Source organism: Paroedura picta, chromosome 10, assembly GCF_049243985.1.
Source record: "Paroedura picta isolate Pp20150507F chromosome 10, Ppicta_v3.0, whole genome shotgun sequence".
NCBI lineage: Eukaryota > Metazoa > Chordata > Lepidosauria > Squamata > Gekkonidae > Paroedura > Paroedura picta.
This window is the reverse complement of record NC_135378.1, coordinates 57826246-57843175: the sequence shown is the minus strand read 5'-3', so window position 1 is coordinate 57843175 and position 16930 is coordinate 57826246. Positions and strand designations below refer to the sequence as shown.

The window sequence follows — 16930 nt, the reverse complement described above, 5'->3', positions numbered from 1 at the left end:
CCAACAGTAGTAGATTGATTAGTTTCCTTCATCCATAGATGCCTCTGGGTATTTGTCAGTCTAATGAATATCTCACCTGCACTAATTCTTCCAACCACTTAACTAGGGCCTAACTAGAAGGACCAGTATTATTTAATTTAGCATCTCCCCTTACATAAGCAGTGTGATGCAGGAAGGGGGGGAGGAGTATACCTCCTAGTGTCACCTAGAATCATAGAATCATAGATCATAGAATACTAGAGTTGGAAGGGACCTCAAGGGTCATCTAGACCAACCCCTACACTATAAAGGACACTCACATCCCAATCGCTCATCTACTGTAACCTGCCACCCCTTTGCCTTCACAGAATCAGCCTCTCCATCAGATGGCTATCTAGCAAAGGAGCAACTGCGAGCCGGTGGGGACTCGGAGGGACCAATCGGCAGGCGCTTTGTGCCTGCCGATTGGTCCCTCCAATAGTCTGTCTGGAGGAAGGGGCCAATCAGCACCCTTCCTCATCCCGGACACATCCCGCCTCCCAAACCCTTATTGTTTTATTTAGTCCACGGCACCCATGGCGCCGCAGGCTGTGTTAAGATGATTCTATGATTCTACCCTTCATGACTCTGAAAGTATGCTATCCTGCTAGAATCTAGGATCTCTGTCCTGCACAATACTCCTTGTGTTACTGATGAGTCTCAGATGATACCAGAACATGTCAGCAGATGGGTAGGGGAACAAGGGAGGGGAGATACTCCACGAATCTCATCAAAAATTTGCTGAAGGAAAAGTAGATCTCGAAGCACCACAGCAAAGAACAAGTAGAACTTTCTCATTTAGTTTTCCAGCAAACAACTGGCTCTAAAGCATAGGTAGGCTATTATAAACCTTATGTAGGACTTTTAAATGTCATCAAATACCATGAAAATAAGTCTGCCTAATTCCAAGCAAAAACAGAAGGAGAGAGGGATGGATTCAAAAGAACAACTTAACCCTAAGTGCCTCTGGAGCTTCATAGCTTGTCTTTAGAGTAAATGGAACAACAATGGAACATAAAAGGAGAGATATTTTTCAGAAATGGGGCCACTAGTTGAAATGTACATTTCCTAAAAGGGATGTGAAACCAATTTTTAGGTTATTATGCTTCTTTGCTCCAGTTTCTGATTCTGCCATACCTCTTGCCATTAGGAAAGGTGCAAAATAATTTCATAACATTCTGCAAATGAAATAGAAATTAGATATAAGTTCGAGCACAATCTACAAAAAAGGCTAAAGAGTTTGGAGGATTTCAGTTTAGAAGAAAGAAGATGAATAAAGGAAATTACTAGAGGTGTTTTAACATGTTAGGAAAAAAGTGAAGAGAAATAACACCCCCCCCTCCTTTCTGATAACAGACCTTGAGGGAACTCAATTAAGTTCATGGACAGTAGATTAAGCACCCAAAAATGGGGGAGGGGGGAGAAAAGTTCAACAACATATAATTAACTTTGATGTTTTAGAATAGGATCAGACAAATACAAGAAGATGACAATACATAGCGTATCCCTCATGGTTGATAGCCACTGTTCAGAAGCTATGTCCTGGTGGACCCTGCTGGGACCCTTCTAGAGCACTTGGTTGGTCACTGTAGGAAAGAATACTGGGCAACATAGATAATAAATCTGATCAGTCAGATTCTTCTTATGTCTTATTTATACCTCTGTCCTTAAATATAGTAAATTTTAATTGTCAGACTTATTCACAAGAAACTCATAAGGTGAACATTGTTTCTTGTATTGGATTATACCTGGGTAAACAAGTCCACTAGTTGAATGTACCAAACCCTTGTTCCAAGAACGTGAAAATCTACTAGGGTGCAGAAATTAAGGCACAGCACATTGTACCTCATCTGCATATGGGATTTGCATTCTAATGAGCATTTTAATATGCATTTTCATCCAAGCCATATCTGCATGTCAAAGTAGATATGGGATGTGCATTTTAATGAACATTTTAATGTATATTTTTACCCAATGTTAGTTGCCCATAACTATGAACAGCTAGAAATAGAATCCAAATGATAAGAGCAATGTCAAATGTGCAATATGTATAAGATAAATAAAACTTTGTTGGCCTCTCCATGTCACTTTTCAGGATGATCTATGGATTTGCTTCTCTTGTTTTCGTAAACAACACATGCTTGCTATGGGCATTGCAAAATACTGTACCCTGTGGTATGTAGAATGTAATAGAAATAAATATAAGCAGGACTCTAGACCTGTGTGTTTCTAGCGGTGCCAAATCCTCTTTGGAAATATAGGAAGGTTCTGGTGAAGGAAGTGGACACTGATTAGGGAGAGCATATTCCGGAGGACTTCCAAGTAAATATCTGGGTCTATTCCCAAGGCCAGCACAGTTACAGGACAATATTGTAAGGATGAAATAACCATCTATACCACCCTGAGCTCCTTGAAGGGAAGATGGGATAAAAGTGTGATCATTTCTTCTATGCATTTGTTGGTAATTGTACAAAAAACCCAGAAATAGAAATATGGATTAGTTAATCCCCATTATTGATGTACAATTGAGTACTGATAGAGCCATAAGGAAAGTTTAGTATAAATGGAAAAGATTGTAAAGTGGAAAATGTCCATCTTCTAGATCACAAGAACAGATGAAGGCTTTTACAAGTTTATTTTAATACTTACAATTAGCAGCAGGAGCAAGGAAACCTTAACAATGTGGTAATTTACTTTGTTAAATCTAGACAAGAAGAATGGTATTGATCAACATCTTTTGATGCTGGTGGTGCTTCTGCTTAGAAAATGGAGCATCTGTCCGTCCGTCCGTCCGTCCACCCATCCACCCACCCACCCACCCATCCATCCATCCATCCATCTATCTATCAATCAAATGGCATTTGTGTAATACAGCCAGGAAACTCTAAGATTGTCTTGCTATGAAGCAAGAGAAGTTCAGAGGTGGTTTGCCATTGCTTGCCCCTGCATCATGACCCTGGCATTCCTTGTTGGTCATCATTGCAAGTGCTAGCCAGAGCTGACTCTGTTTAGCTTCCAAGATCTGATGGGACTGGGCTTGCATGGACTAGCCAGGTCTGATTTAATGGAGCATTTTTTAATTTAATAGTTCCAAACTTGAGGTTCTGTGAATCACAGGAAAAACAGTTTAAAATTACCCATATGACCCAAGCTGGTCCAAGATTTTTTGGTATCTTACATCAAGTCCTGGAGGCTAGGGTCAACCTTGTAAGGGTTTGCTGAATGTGTAGGAGTTAATTTTTAATATATATTTTTTAATTTTTGAAAAACTTTTATTGGGTTATAGGACCATATATGGTCATGTTGACCTACCCACCCCTCCCAAAATTGCCAGTGATGGGCTTCAAGTAGATGGGAAGAGGCAGGACCCTGAGTGAGCATGTATAGATATATGCTTCCCATCCATATTCTGCATAATCATGATACTTCTGGGGTTGAAGAATGTTTCAGGGGTTTCTCAATGGTAAAAAAAATGTTGGGAAAGGCTGTCTTACAAATATAAATATAGGGGCTGGGTAATGGCTGTGCGAGCTGCATACTTGTCTCGTGTAGAGACACCACCGAGTCCTTGCAATATGCCTGATGGTATATTTTATGTATATATTGGTGCCTCTACCATACTGCTTAGTGGCGCAGAGTGGTAAGGCAGCAGACATGCAATCTGAAAGCTTTGCCCATGAGGCTGGGAGTTCAATCCCAGCAGCCGGCTCAAGGTTGACTCAGCCTTCCATCCTTCCGAGGACGGTAAAATGAGTACCCAGGTAAACGGTAATGACTGGGGAAGGCACTGGCAAACCACCCCGTATTGAGTCTACCAAGAAAACGCTAGAGGGCGTCACCTCAAGGGTAAGATATGACCCAGTGCTTGCACAAGGGATACCTTTACCTTACCATACGGCTTATAACTGTCTGAAATGTACCTTCCATTAAAACAAATGGAAACCGAATAATTACTATTATAATAATAGAATGAAAATTTAAATATGTATATTAAAAAGTGAAAAAAAGATGGCAAATCTCAAGAAATCAAATGAAGTGTGGCTTATACCAGCTGCCTCACATATGGTCTAATTTAAAATATGTTTGCTCAGAAGGAAAAAAAAAACTACTTTGTGTTTGATGGAAGAAACATCAGTATGCTTAAACAGAGCCAAAATAGATTTTATGTGGCAATTGTGTGTGTTTATATAGCCTCATTGATATATGTGGCAACTGAGTTGTAAAGGCCAAATTTATTATTTATTTGTTTATTTATAAGATATATAGTTCAAAATGGGTAGCCCTGTTTGTCTGTAGAAAACAGCAGAAGAAAAGAGCAAAATTTCAGCAGCACCTTGAAGACTAACTAAATTTATATCAGGGTATACGCTTCCATGAGTCACTGCTCACTTCTTCGGATACAGCTAGAATGTGAATCCATCTGTCCTTATAATTTGGAGAGTGGCATGATTTCCGATGCTGAATGCTAATAGCAAGATATAAGTAACAGGAGTGCTTGGATTAGGTGTAAACCTGTAGGCATTTACAAAGGAATGTCAAAGGGAGATTAGAAAGAAAGACTGCTGAATTGCAAATGATAATGAAGCTCAAGAGAATGCATCCTCCTGGACTGAACTGAGATATAAGTTTCTTGTCACATTACCTATGTGGATGTCTCCATACCTGCTACTCCTCTGCATGTGACACCTAATCTAATCACTGTCATTTGCCTGCTATTGTCTTTTCCTGTAGGCAACCTTTAGAGAACAACTGTGATGACTGCTTTACCATGCTTTACCATGACTTGGGATGACTGCTAATGATTTTATTGATGACCCATGAATGCTTGAGCAGACAGGTGACACTGAGATAAAGGGATTAAGTTGTTTAGGTGACAGTAAAAAGCAAAAAGCATACAAGAGAGGGATTGAGAGGGATTGCTTGCTTGAGCTTGCTAATGAAGTGTTCCAGAGATGTTTTGTATAAATCCTGAGTAATCAATTTGCTTAAGTTATGTATGCTGTTAGGGTGGGGGGAAAGGCATCTATTCTGACCACTTCCTGATTTAACCAAAGTATATTTCTCTCCTTTTGTTGGCCACTCCTTTCCACCTGCTTTCTGCTCCATGCAAAAAGTGTCAGGGAGCAGAAAGCAGGGTTCAGAAATGATTACAAACTGGTTCAGCTCAAGAATCAACCTCCTGATTCACAATGGTTATCAGTCCCTCGAATCTTTTGCACATAACTCTAGCATATCTGAACTCCTTGGCACTGTCCATTCAGGTGTTCTCTCTTGTATCCCTTGGTCCCAGGCTCGCCAGTCCCTCTGAAGCCACTCCTACAGTGGTAATTCCTCTCTATCTTTTCTTGCCCAGTCTTCCCTGGGACTTGGGGCGCACCACTATTCCCAGCTGCTTCCAGCCATCCCCTTCTTACTCCTGCCACTACCTTTGCTGCCCTAGTGTGAAGTCACCACTCCTCCATTTTCAGCAATTACACCTGCCTATCTAGCCTCAATCTGAAATCCTCCCAGCTCATCTCCATGATGGCTTCTAAAAATCCCATCTGGCTGACTTGCCCTGTCTTCCTGTTGAGAGTGGCCCATTACTTCAAACTCAGTCATAGGTGTTTCCACAAGAACCTTCCTGCCACTGACTGGGGACCGTGATTCCAGCCAACCACCTACATGCGCTACTCACAGAAATAGCGACAATGAATCATATTTATACAGCATGCAATCTGCATTGTTAATGTTGTTGAGACACAATAAAAGACATCTGAGCATTTTTTTTTGTATTGCGTCTGATTTCACAGTGACTGGAACTATCACCTCCTGATCCTAGAGATCTGTGTCGCTGTACATTATTGTGAGACCGCAGGACTGAAAGAAGATAAAAACAGAGAAAAATGGATTAGTGCTGCATGAAAGATAAAGCAAATTGTAAAGGATATCACTGCTCCATCTCACGATGTTTTTTCATTGCACAAAAAAATCTGTGTGGGATAGGGCTGTTTCTCGGTAAGCAAAGAGCAGATGAGACTGAATGGCACTGGATGGCTGCTTACCTTGTCAGTTCCTATTTTGCCCTTAAACAGTGTTGAAGATATAGGAGGCATGGCTTGAGCTAACAGACAATCTGATCAATCAGGAAATCTACTGTCCTTAAGAAATCTACTCAGGGCCAATTTATCCATGTAGCAATGTAGCCCATGCTATGGGCTCCACACTGCGAGGGGCCACACATGGTGCCTTCCTCTCCCCCATGGATCAGGGCCTGTGTCCTCCTCCTTTCCCCCTCTTTAAGAGCACTCAGAATGACAACCTTGTTCATTGTGGGGGGACCCCTTCATCCCCAGTCTGGCTGATCCCACCTCAATTGTACTCGGCTAGGGCCCCACGAATCCTTAAATAAACTCTGGTGCTATGGGCCCCACTAATCTTTAACCCACTCCTGAATCTATTGTATGTAGAACTGCAGTCTGCTTGTTAGTACACTTCCCTCTGTATTTGAACGCATTGGAATCCAAGTACAGCTTTTATGATGTTTATTGTATGCTTTATTTTACAAAACCAGTTGGTGGAAATGCTCCCTCCTCTCTTTGTTTTCTTCTCTCTTTTCAACCTAGAGGAGCATTACATAAACACATCAAAAGCAACGGTTACATGAAAGGTAGGGATTTAAGGCACAACAAAACAAAGTAAATCATGGAATAATGCTTTCATTTTAATGCCAAGTGTTAGCAAGCAATTAACATTTCAATGGATAATGAAATGCAGTGGTGGGGAGAAATGCCATTTGCCTCAATAGCATGGCATAATGACTCCTCGAAAGTGTTGCGATCAGTTCAAGGAGGAAGGCTGGTTAATAATGTCCTGCCACATGTACTATGTTTGAGCCCTAAATACAGAAGAAATTGATTTCTTAATAGACATTGTGGTGGATTTAATGAATAAAACTTATTGTGAGAATCAGACCTCAGCAACGAGCCATTAGGTGGGTCATTAAACATTGCAAAAAGATTGCAATGCATTTATGTTTAACCAAGTTTAACAAGGGGAAATAGAAATATTATATTTACTGTGATGATACTCTATGTTTCTATGATCTCATGAAAACTTTGGTTTGCAACCCTATGGAGAGTCCTAATCATTACAATAATATCACTCTCTTGATGCAATCCAGTGCTCATGTTAATTTTCAGTGTGGTGAAATCCATAACAAGGTGATGGTACTTGCTGATATTGTGTTGCCTTCAGTTGGTTGCAAGAAGAATGGACAAGGATTGCCTGTAAGGCCCAAATTACCATGGAAAAAGAATCTGCCCCTTCTCAGTGCAACATCATCTCCATGATGATGGGTTGGAAACAGACACCACCATTTTCCTCCTTTCCAGTTAGGATTACCTACTCTGGGCTGGAAAATTCCTGAACAGGGCAGAGGGCAGCATTGGGGATGAAGCTCAGCAGGCATAAGATGTTTTAGCACTCACCCTTCAAACTGCCATTTTCTCTACCCGCCACGAGCCGCAAGGGAGTGGCGGGCTATAAATCTAATAATAATAATAATAATAATAATAATAATAATAATAATAATAATAATAATAATAATAATAGAGTGACTCATCCAGTAGTTTGGAGATCAGTTTTAGTTGGGACAACTCCAGACCTACCTGGAGGTTGGCAACTCAAGCTGCCCAATACATCTGGGAAGGAGGTCAATTTGCCCTTGAGAATGGCAGCTTCATTCTGGCTAGAATGGCAATCCTGATGCAGCAGTCAAGGCAGTGAAAGACTGAAGTTCCATCTGGATTGGCAACAGGAGTGTTCTGCCTGTGAGGGTGAGGAACAGCTGTTAGGATAAATAGTGCTCCAAGTTTGTCCAACAGCTGAACAGAAGTGAAACTTAGTAAGCCTGAGCTGTTTTCCCTCCCAAATGGAGGGTTACTTGAAGCTCCTGTGGGATTAACCACCAAACAGTCTCAAAAGCTGAGATATCCTGGAACACCGAGAAAGGAACATTAAAAAAAAAACATGGAATGAATGCAGGGATCCTTTCTGGTAAAGGTTTTTATTGCCAGTAGAGAACAATGAATGAACATTAACTACAGTACAGCTGTTCTGATTTTTCTTTTAAATCACACATTTCCTCTAGGCAAGAGATAAGCTTCCCTTGCATTTCTGCGCTGATCCAGCATGCAATGGATTCTAAAGGAAATGTCCACATTACTTGGTACGTATGTTGCGAGAAGCCTTTTGAGGAAACGCAAAAGAGGAGCAGAGGGGACTTTTTAAACGTTTGAAAGCATATTGCTGCTCATGGGTGAAAGCTGAAAAGACACACACACAATGCAGGGCCTTTTATGACTGGTTGGAGGAAACATTTAATTAAACATTTGGCATTTTATTGCCACTCCAGGACAGGAGATGAACATGATGTGTTGGAGAGGAGTTGTAGAAATTGTTACATCCATTGGGGAATTTGGTCATTTCCCGGTAACTCAATCTGCCCTTTTATTAAAATCTTTTCCATCTCTTTTTAGCATAAAAATATGTCTTGCCTTACAAAACTCTGGATTAGAGAAAAGCATTGGTTGGAGGGTGATCTGCATTTTAATTTTAAATGTTCGGAAACCTACTTTCAGATATTGTATTGGGTTCTGTAAGGCAGATTTCTGGCTTGTAACAGTGCCATCTTTTTATTTTCAGTGAAGTCAATCTTAAATTGTGCAGTCCCAAATACAATCTCACCTTCCCAAACCCATCGAGATCAGTGGGCTTGGAATGGCTTTTGGCAGAGCATTCAGAAGGATATAATTCTGGTTAGGATTGCATTTTGGGCCTGCTAAACTCTTTCATGGTGACAAAATGTATCTCTCTTTCTTTTGCAGACTCTCCTTTCTCTATTACTAATAGAAATAATTAAGAACTGTGAAAATGCTAATAGAAATAAATAAGAACAGTGACAATTTTAAGCACAACTTTGTCAACAGCATATGGGTTTAAAATAGGTGTTATATTTCCACTCTCTGCACTAAATGGCAGAACGTCAGAAGCAATTCAATTGCAGCCTGAACGTTGACTTGTAGGCAGGTATGTGGCTCAAGATGATGATGCTACAACTTTTATTTGGCAAACAGGCCACAGCTTTTATTTTAAACAATTCTTAACAGAGTGTTGGCTAACAAGGGGAGAGGGAGCCCATCACCTCAGGCCTGCATATCAGCATATATGAACTCCCTGGCATCCTCCTCTTCCCGCCTCCCTGCGCCTCATCAATGGTAGCCCCAGTGAGTCATGGCCGCTTTTATATAACAATATATATAAAGTAACAATACATAATAATAGTTTGGGTTGAATACTGCTCCCTTTCATTAGACCCATGGATGACAAATGCATCATTTTTTCTCTGCCGTGATGCTGTCTTATATTTTCTATAACAGGAATCACAAGGGGACACCTACATGTTTCTTCATTCTCGGCCTTTGCCCTATCTCCATTCTATTCTTAAAGCATACATTGGCTCCTAATAGTTTTGATGCGCAAATGGAGTGGTACAAGAGCAAGAGATTAGACTCTTTCCCAGTTGTTCTTTTTGTCCTGGAAATATGCCTGGAATAAGTGACCTCATGAACCATTGTATCAGCACTGAGAGCCATAGAAACATTCCATGTCAGCAGTGGTATTACTGAGTTCTGTCTAAAAGAGAATGCTGGAAGAAAATTTGTAAGTTGGGATTCTATTAATGAACAGTTTGCACAGTTTTAACAGATTTTTTGCATTTTCTTTGTTAGTTACATACACTTCAGACAACGGATCAACTATGAAGCATTCTTATGTAAATAAATTGAGGCTTGCGGTGAACCAATGCTTCTACTTATTTTTAATATGTATATAGATTTAAAATCTGTAATGCCAACTGTCACAATGAACGTGGAAAAACTAAAGAATTCATTGGCGGGGGGAGTGTGTAAGGAAACAGAAAATGACATTAAAATAAAGCATTACAGATTCAGATTTGCACAGGGGGAAGCAAAATTGAAACAGGGATTATCAAGTTGAAAGAACAGAGATGAGAAATTCAAAAACATTCCTAATTGAAACCTGTAACTGAAGTCAGCAGGGTAACATCTCAATGATGGATAGGTACTCTGCTCAACAGTGGAAGAGTTTTCAATGAAAACTCATCTGCCTGGGCCAGAGAAGTTGACATTATGGCAGAATTCTTCCTGGGAATTTCACATAACTATTCATGTTCAGAGCGTTTCAGTAGGTCATTATATTTTTTAGCATCATGCTGATGTAGATAAATCAAGATAATAGATAAAGTATGTTCCACAAAACTATTTTATATTTGCAGATATTCAGTTGGATTTATGAGCAGAAATGGAAGCAAAATGCATTTATTACCTGAGGTAGATTTAACATAAAAAGACAAGGGAGTTTAGTCAGGAAAGTAATCACTTACTGGCTCTGGAGGAAATGCTAAACACACATACACACACATGCAAAGTAACTGTCACTGTGCAAGTGATGTTAACATAGGAAAATTGGAGAAAGCAGGTGGGAAAAGGAATAATTCAGACATTATTATTTCAATATGAGCCTCTTGTGGTGCAGAGTGGTAAGGCAGCAGACATGCAGTCTGAAGCTCTGCCCATGAGGTTGGGACTTCAATCCCAGCAGCCAGCTCAAGGTTGACAGCCTTCCATCCTTCCAAGGTTGGTAAAATGAGTACCCAGCTTGCTGGGGGGTAAATGGTAATGACTGGGGAAGGCACTGACAAACCACCCCATATTGAGTCTGCCATGAAAACGCTAGAGGGCGTCACCCCAAGGGTCAGACATGACCCGTGCTTGCACAGGGGATACCTTTACCTTTACCTTTTATTATTTCAATGGGGATAAAACCCTAGAGTTGGAAGGGATGATACAAGGTAGCTAGTCCAACTCTCTGCTCAATGCAGGATCAGCATAAAGAATCCAGGATAAGAATCTTTCCAGTTACTCCTTAAAGACTTCCAGTCAGGGGAAACTCACCACATCCTTAGGCAGTTGATTCAACTGCTGAACTACTTGACTGTGAATCCAGGCTTGCCTTTTGGCATTTGCTGCAGCTCCTGTTCTGCAGCCATCAGTTATCTCTGCTGAGCACCTGAACGGGATCTTGCAGTTTGCAACAACCAGTCCATGGCCTAGCATGATTTTCTGACACAAGTAGCCACACTTCTACCTGGGGACTACTGTGGGCTGAGACCACTAGATCCCCAGGTCAATTTGAAAATGAAAAATCTTTGCATTGAGGAGATATTTAGTAGACATGAATGTGAAAAAGTGTTAATATTTACTGGAAAAGGAATAATTGGTGCCCATAAATCTCTGAAGAAGTCCTTCAAAAATGAGGTAACCACCTAGGGACTTGTTTTGACCATATACACATCACGTGTGCTATACTTCATTGGAATAAAACTGTTAGCCATTATCAGTTTCTTTTGAATTTCTCTTCACAGCAAAGATGTTGACTGGATTGGTACATGGAGACAACATTCATCCTGTCTTGTTCCATCTAAACTGGCTCCCAGTTTTTTTTCTGTACACAATTAAAGTAGCTAGTCATGACATTGAAAGCCCCATATAATTTGGAATTACTCCCACTTACTCACTTATGAACCTCCCTGACTACTGTCATCTTCCAATCCTCCTTTTCTTGTTCGGATTGTCTTGTAAGGAAAAAGTGTCTATCAATAGACTCCAACTGTAGGCTTTGTTTCTTATTCATATTCCTGTGAATATTCAAAGGCTGCTGACTGCTACCCTAAGAATCACCATGTAGAAATAAAAACAGGAAAGAACTATATAGTGAATAGACTAAGAAGGAACCTGTTACATCTGAGTTTAATGACAAAACAACTCTTAGGGCCATTCCGCATGGTAAGAAAAAACTAGTTACGCCAGCGCAATGGCGTAATACTAAAAAAAGCTCCCGCCTCCAGGAATTCCTCCCTCTTGCGTGTCTTGCCACTCTGCATACCTGCTTGGAATGGTGAAAAAGAGGAACGTGCTATACACATTCCTCTTTTCTGCCTGTCAATCAAGACAGGTGGCCAATTACCTTTCTCCCTCATTTAAAGGGACCGTGATGCCAGCTATTTTTTTTTATGAGACTTATGTATTTAAACGTGCATTATTTATAGATGCATAGGGCTCCTTTTACTGCAAGCCCTCTTGCAATTCGGAGCTTTGAAGCTTTTTTTTTTTAATGCGATTTTGGGGAGGGGGGGTGGGAAGAGGCATGCTTTATGGGCAAACTGGTGGAGGGAAGTTTATTTTGTGCTCTTCCTGGGTGATTGTGTGCCTAATCGTTGCTCCAGGCAGTTTTTTTAAAAAAGAAAAAAAACCCTTCCGGGTGAAGAGAGAGGGAGGCGGGCTTGTGGGCGGGCACTGGAGCTAGAGATCTAGCTCCTTTGATAACACACATGTCTTTTGCTAGTGGCTTGCTGGCTGCTCTCATTCTGCTCATTCCACATGGCCTGGGGAATCCAGTTTATGCAATTCCCCTGCAAGCACTTTAAAATGAAGGATGTAGCTGCTGGTTTGCTGCTGTAACACTGGATGTTCAGGATGTCATGCAAAATGCCAAAAATATGGCATTTACAAAAGGTAAGGATTTCACTTTTTTTAACAGGTGCGGAATGGTTCTTAAAATATCGTTATAATTCCCAGAGGCATAGAGCTGTGTTCTGAAAAAATATCCAGGAAGGACAATCAGGTTTTTCAAATCTTATCTTGCAAAAACTATAGTAAGCTATAACTCTAACATCAACACTCTATCCCTTTTTACAAAGTATGTATTTACTTAAGTAAAAAGGACATTTAGTAAAATGTATACTACTATCTAATATGTTGAAAAAATGGAATAATTTAACAAATGTCTTCCTTGATCCACATGTTTATTTATCAGCCCGATCGGCTATTTTATTTTGCTTTCTGTTGACACAGTGAATACATCTTTTTATCAAATAGTCATTGAAAGTGGTTTTGCAAAAATGAGTAAATAGTAAACATCAATCATATTAAAATGGATGAGATGTAAAGGCTGAAAGTACAAACAAAAATAATCTAATTTTTGTTGTGATTTTTTAAAAAATGATGCTCCATAATACTGAACTGATTGTACAAATGCATTTAATTAATAGTATGAATGTATGGGCAGTTTTACCCTCAAGCTTTTTTTGGCCACTGCAGAGAATTATGTGGTTAGTTTCAGTGACAGCAGATGGCATCAATTTTTCAGTGTTGCCCAAAGATCTTCATAAACGTTATATGGTTCCTTCATGACTATTGTCTATAGTGCTGCCATCCAGATTACAGCAAACTCAGAAGGTTGATGCAAAGTTGGCAGGGGCATAAAATAGTAAATGGAAGAGCTCACTTCTAGGCAAACCAAAGGTTGCTCATTCCCAGCCAAAATAATGAGCTTCAGGCATAATTGGAAACTCTCAAGGGCTTTTCTCTTATTTTTGCTGTCTGTTACAAGGCATGAAGATAGCTGTGCTGCTAGAGATATGCCCTCAAGCTCTTGGTAGGACTTCAGTAGTTTTGGTTCTTCTGTCTTTAATATAGAAAAGTCATTAGAGGATGATTAAAAGATAAGTACCTATCCTAGTTTCAATTTATTAAATTGAATGACACATTGAGCAACTCAGTTCAACATACAGAAACGGCCCAAAATATCTATGATTAAATGCAATTCACATTAAGATCTAGCGAGTAGAATCTGCTTCGGATTTTTGACCCCAAAGAGAGCAGAAAGGGCTCATTCAAAGCCAGGGCCTTTTTAGCACTGGCCACGGCTTGCTGGACTACTCTGCCTCCTTATCAGAACCCAGCAGCAGACTCAATGGACCGTCTTTATGAGTCCCCTCTTTCTCTCCCATGATAGGATAGTAGTCAATTTAATGTATTTATTTAAATTTATATTTTGCACTCATTTTATCAGTTTTACTTCTATTGTAAAGTGGTCTGAGCCACTTTGAGAGATTTACAATTTCTTCAAGTTAGGAATTCTATCAGTTCTGCAACTAATCATGGAATGTGGATCTCATTGCACATCTGTAGCCTTGTAATTTACATACAAATATAAAGCTAGCTATACAGTCTTCAGATACGTATCTGATGAATTTATTTATGTTCACATTTTTATACCGCCACTCCCAGCAAGCTGGCTTGTGACAGTTCACAAAAAGGAAAATACCATAATATCTAATAAAACATATAATATTAATAAACAAAAACAATCCTCAAAAATACACAAAATGGCAGTATCCAGTATGACCTAAAAATAAATCCTTCCCCATGCTCTGGAACATCAGTCTTGGTGCAGATGAAATTGAAGATGTGGTTGGCAGATAAGAATGGCATAAGGCTCCCGGCGCAGTCTAGAACTGTGCGCAGGGGCCGGGGGGCGGTGGGGATCCAATCACATAGTCTTTGATTCACTTATGCTTAACAAAACAATGCAATGCAACTGTCCCAGTTTATTAGGTCGAGCTATCAAAACTCCTTGTGGAGAAGGAGTCCCCTGCCCTAGGTCCTCTTGCTGCTACTGCTCCAAAAGGTGGTAGGAGGAAAATAATTCTTAAAAGCAGTCTTGTTTATCTACAACTATTTCTGCACTGGGAACTTCACTGACCTGGCTCCCATGCAAGAGCACAAATCCAGAGCAGCCAAATGTTCCCCCATGAGGGAGAAGGAAATGGTGAGGCAACTTGCCCCAGCTCAAACTCCAGCTTACAGCCCAGCATGGAATCTCCAGTATGGAAAAGGTCTATTAAAAGTTCATATAAGATAGCTCTAGGAATTTCCAGAAACTCTATGATCCAAATATAGTATTTCCTGTGATTCCTTGAATTACCCATTGTCACAACCTGTATGAATGTAAGAACATGAAAAGGTGGGAAATAAGTTGGATATGTGCCAACAGTGAGATATAGCAATTAAGAAGGCTAATGTAATATTAGGCTACATTTCTAGAAGCATAGAATCTAGAGCAAGGAAAGTAATAATACCACTCTGTATACACATTTCCAGTGTTTAGATGCAATGTTTTGGCTTCTTTTGTATTTAAAACATAGATGTCAGTGCAGTTTACTTATAAAGTAAAATATTTGGATATTCCTGCTAAGGCCAAGCAAATGGGGGGAAGAATCTGAATGACATGATAAGACTAGGCATGTCTCTAAGAGGTATTTTTATATGTTGTGACATTGCCACTGAAGCCTACCTCACAAAGACTGAGACAAATTTGGTTGTTTATATAGTGGCAGAATATCTGAAGAACAGGAGGAGGAGCAACAAAAATAGCCTTAATAAACCTATTGATATTTCTTTGGACGCTTAATCTACCTCCAGTGTAAATGTTATCTTTGTACTGATAATACTAATGCCTTTGTTTGGTCATCTGCTCAGGTACCAAAAATCAGGCAAACCATAGGCCTTGGACAGTGCATATAGACTAAGGTGTGCATGTCACATACAAGTTGTATGTGTGGTTTGTATTTATTTATTAAATTATCTCCCCACCCCAAAGAATTTTATAACAATAAAAAGGACAATGTTATTTGAATAAAGCAACAATATATCTTGTGATATATTGTGTGGAATTCACTAGCTGGTTTATTTACTGGCAAAACATGTGTGCAATTTGTACCCCATGTCTCATCCCTCTGGCAACACTAAGGTGGCCAGATTTTAACATTGGTAAAGTGGGAAACCATTGACCGGGGGGGGGGGGTTCTTGATTAAAAATTTGGTATATATGAAGCAACAAAAAGTTTCATAGAATACAAAAATAGTATTGTAATATATATATACTAGTAAAAAAGCCCATTGTATCCTAAATACAATGGGCGCTAGGAGGCAGTGGGAGAGTAAAAGATGGCTTACCCGTTGCGGCGTCTTCTGGCTGGCGGCCATTTCCTGCATAGACGCGGCCGGGCAGGGAACCCCCGGCAGCCGCACTTCGTGCAGCTGCCGGGGGCTCCCTGGGCAGCGGCCTGACGCTTCGGAGGCGGCGGCTTGATGGCGGAGGCGGCGGCTTGAGCGGCGGCTTCAGCGGAGGCGGAGGCGGCGGCTTGAGCGGCGGCGGAGGCGGCAGCTTTACGGCAGAGGCGAAGGCGGAGGCGAAGGCGGCGGCTTGAGCGGCGGCTTGATGCAGTGGGAGGCGCTTCGCGCCTCTCGCCGTGTCAAGCCGCCGGGCAGGGAGCCCCCGGCAGTCGCACGAACGCATCGGAGGCACAAAGCGCCTCTGATGCGTCAGGCTGCCGGCAAGGAAGCAACTGCGAGTGGGGTGGGAATCAGCCGAGCCAATCGGCAATCGGCAGGTGCTTCGATGGTCCGTCCAGAGGAAGGGGCCAATCGGCACCCTTCCTCATCCCGGACTGAGCTCACCCTAACTCCTCCTACACAGCCCTTACGGCTTTATTTAGTCCGTGGCGCCCGCGGCGCCACGGGCTGTGTTAAGATATATATATATATATATAAATTTCAACATAAGTACAATTTGCACAATTACAGAAATTACAGTACACAATTACAGAAATATATAGTTGCCAATTCTGGGTTGTGAAATACCTGCAGATTTTGTGAGTGGAGCCTGAGAATGGCAGGGCTTGGGGAGGGGCTTCAATGGGGTGTAATGCCATAGAGATTACCTTCCAAATGTTAGAATATGCAAGACTATCCTATAGGGAACATTGGAGGAGAAGTGTAGTTAGCTTATTTAGACTAGGGGCTTCATGGTATTTTCAAATCTCATCCTATGTTCTGATTGACTCAGTTGGAGACTTCCTGATCCCTTACACATCCTTCCTGTTTGTCTTCAGATGGAAAACAGTTAGTAAAATTGCTAGGAATTTCTCTTTCCTCTTTCTTTTTAC

At 40.8% G+C, this 16930-nt stretch overlaps 1 long non-coding RNA gene across 3 annotated transcripts in view; it reads right to left on the bottom strand.

The window, feature by feature from the left end:
• Positions 1–5263: 5263 nt before the first annotated feature.
• Positions 5264–16930, bottom strand: part of LOC143819787 (uncharacterized) — a 94275-nt gene continuing 82608 nt past the window's right edge. For 2 of the 3 annotated variants that reach the window (XR_013225089.1, XR_013225088.1), the window contains exons 3-4: positions 7668–7827; positions 5918–6619 (exon numbers count right to left, since the gene is read on the bottom strand). This is a non-coding gene — a long non-coding RNA (uncharacterized LOC143819787). Of the gene's footprint in view, positions 5878–5917; positions 6620–7667; positions 7828–16930 lie in introns of those variants that run through there. The other variant, XR_013225090.1, reaches the window with a different exon arrangement.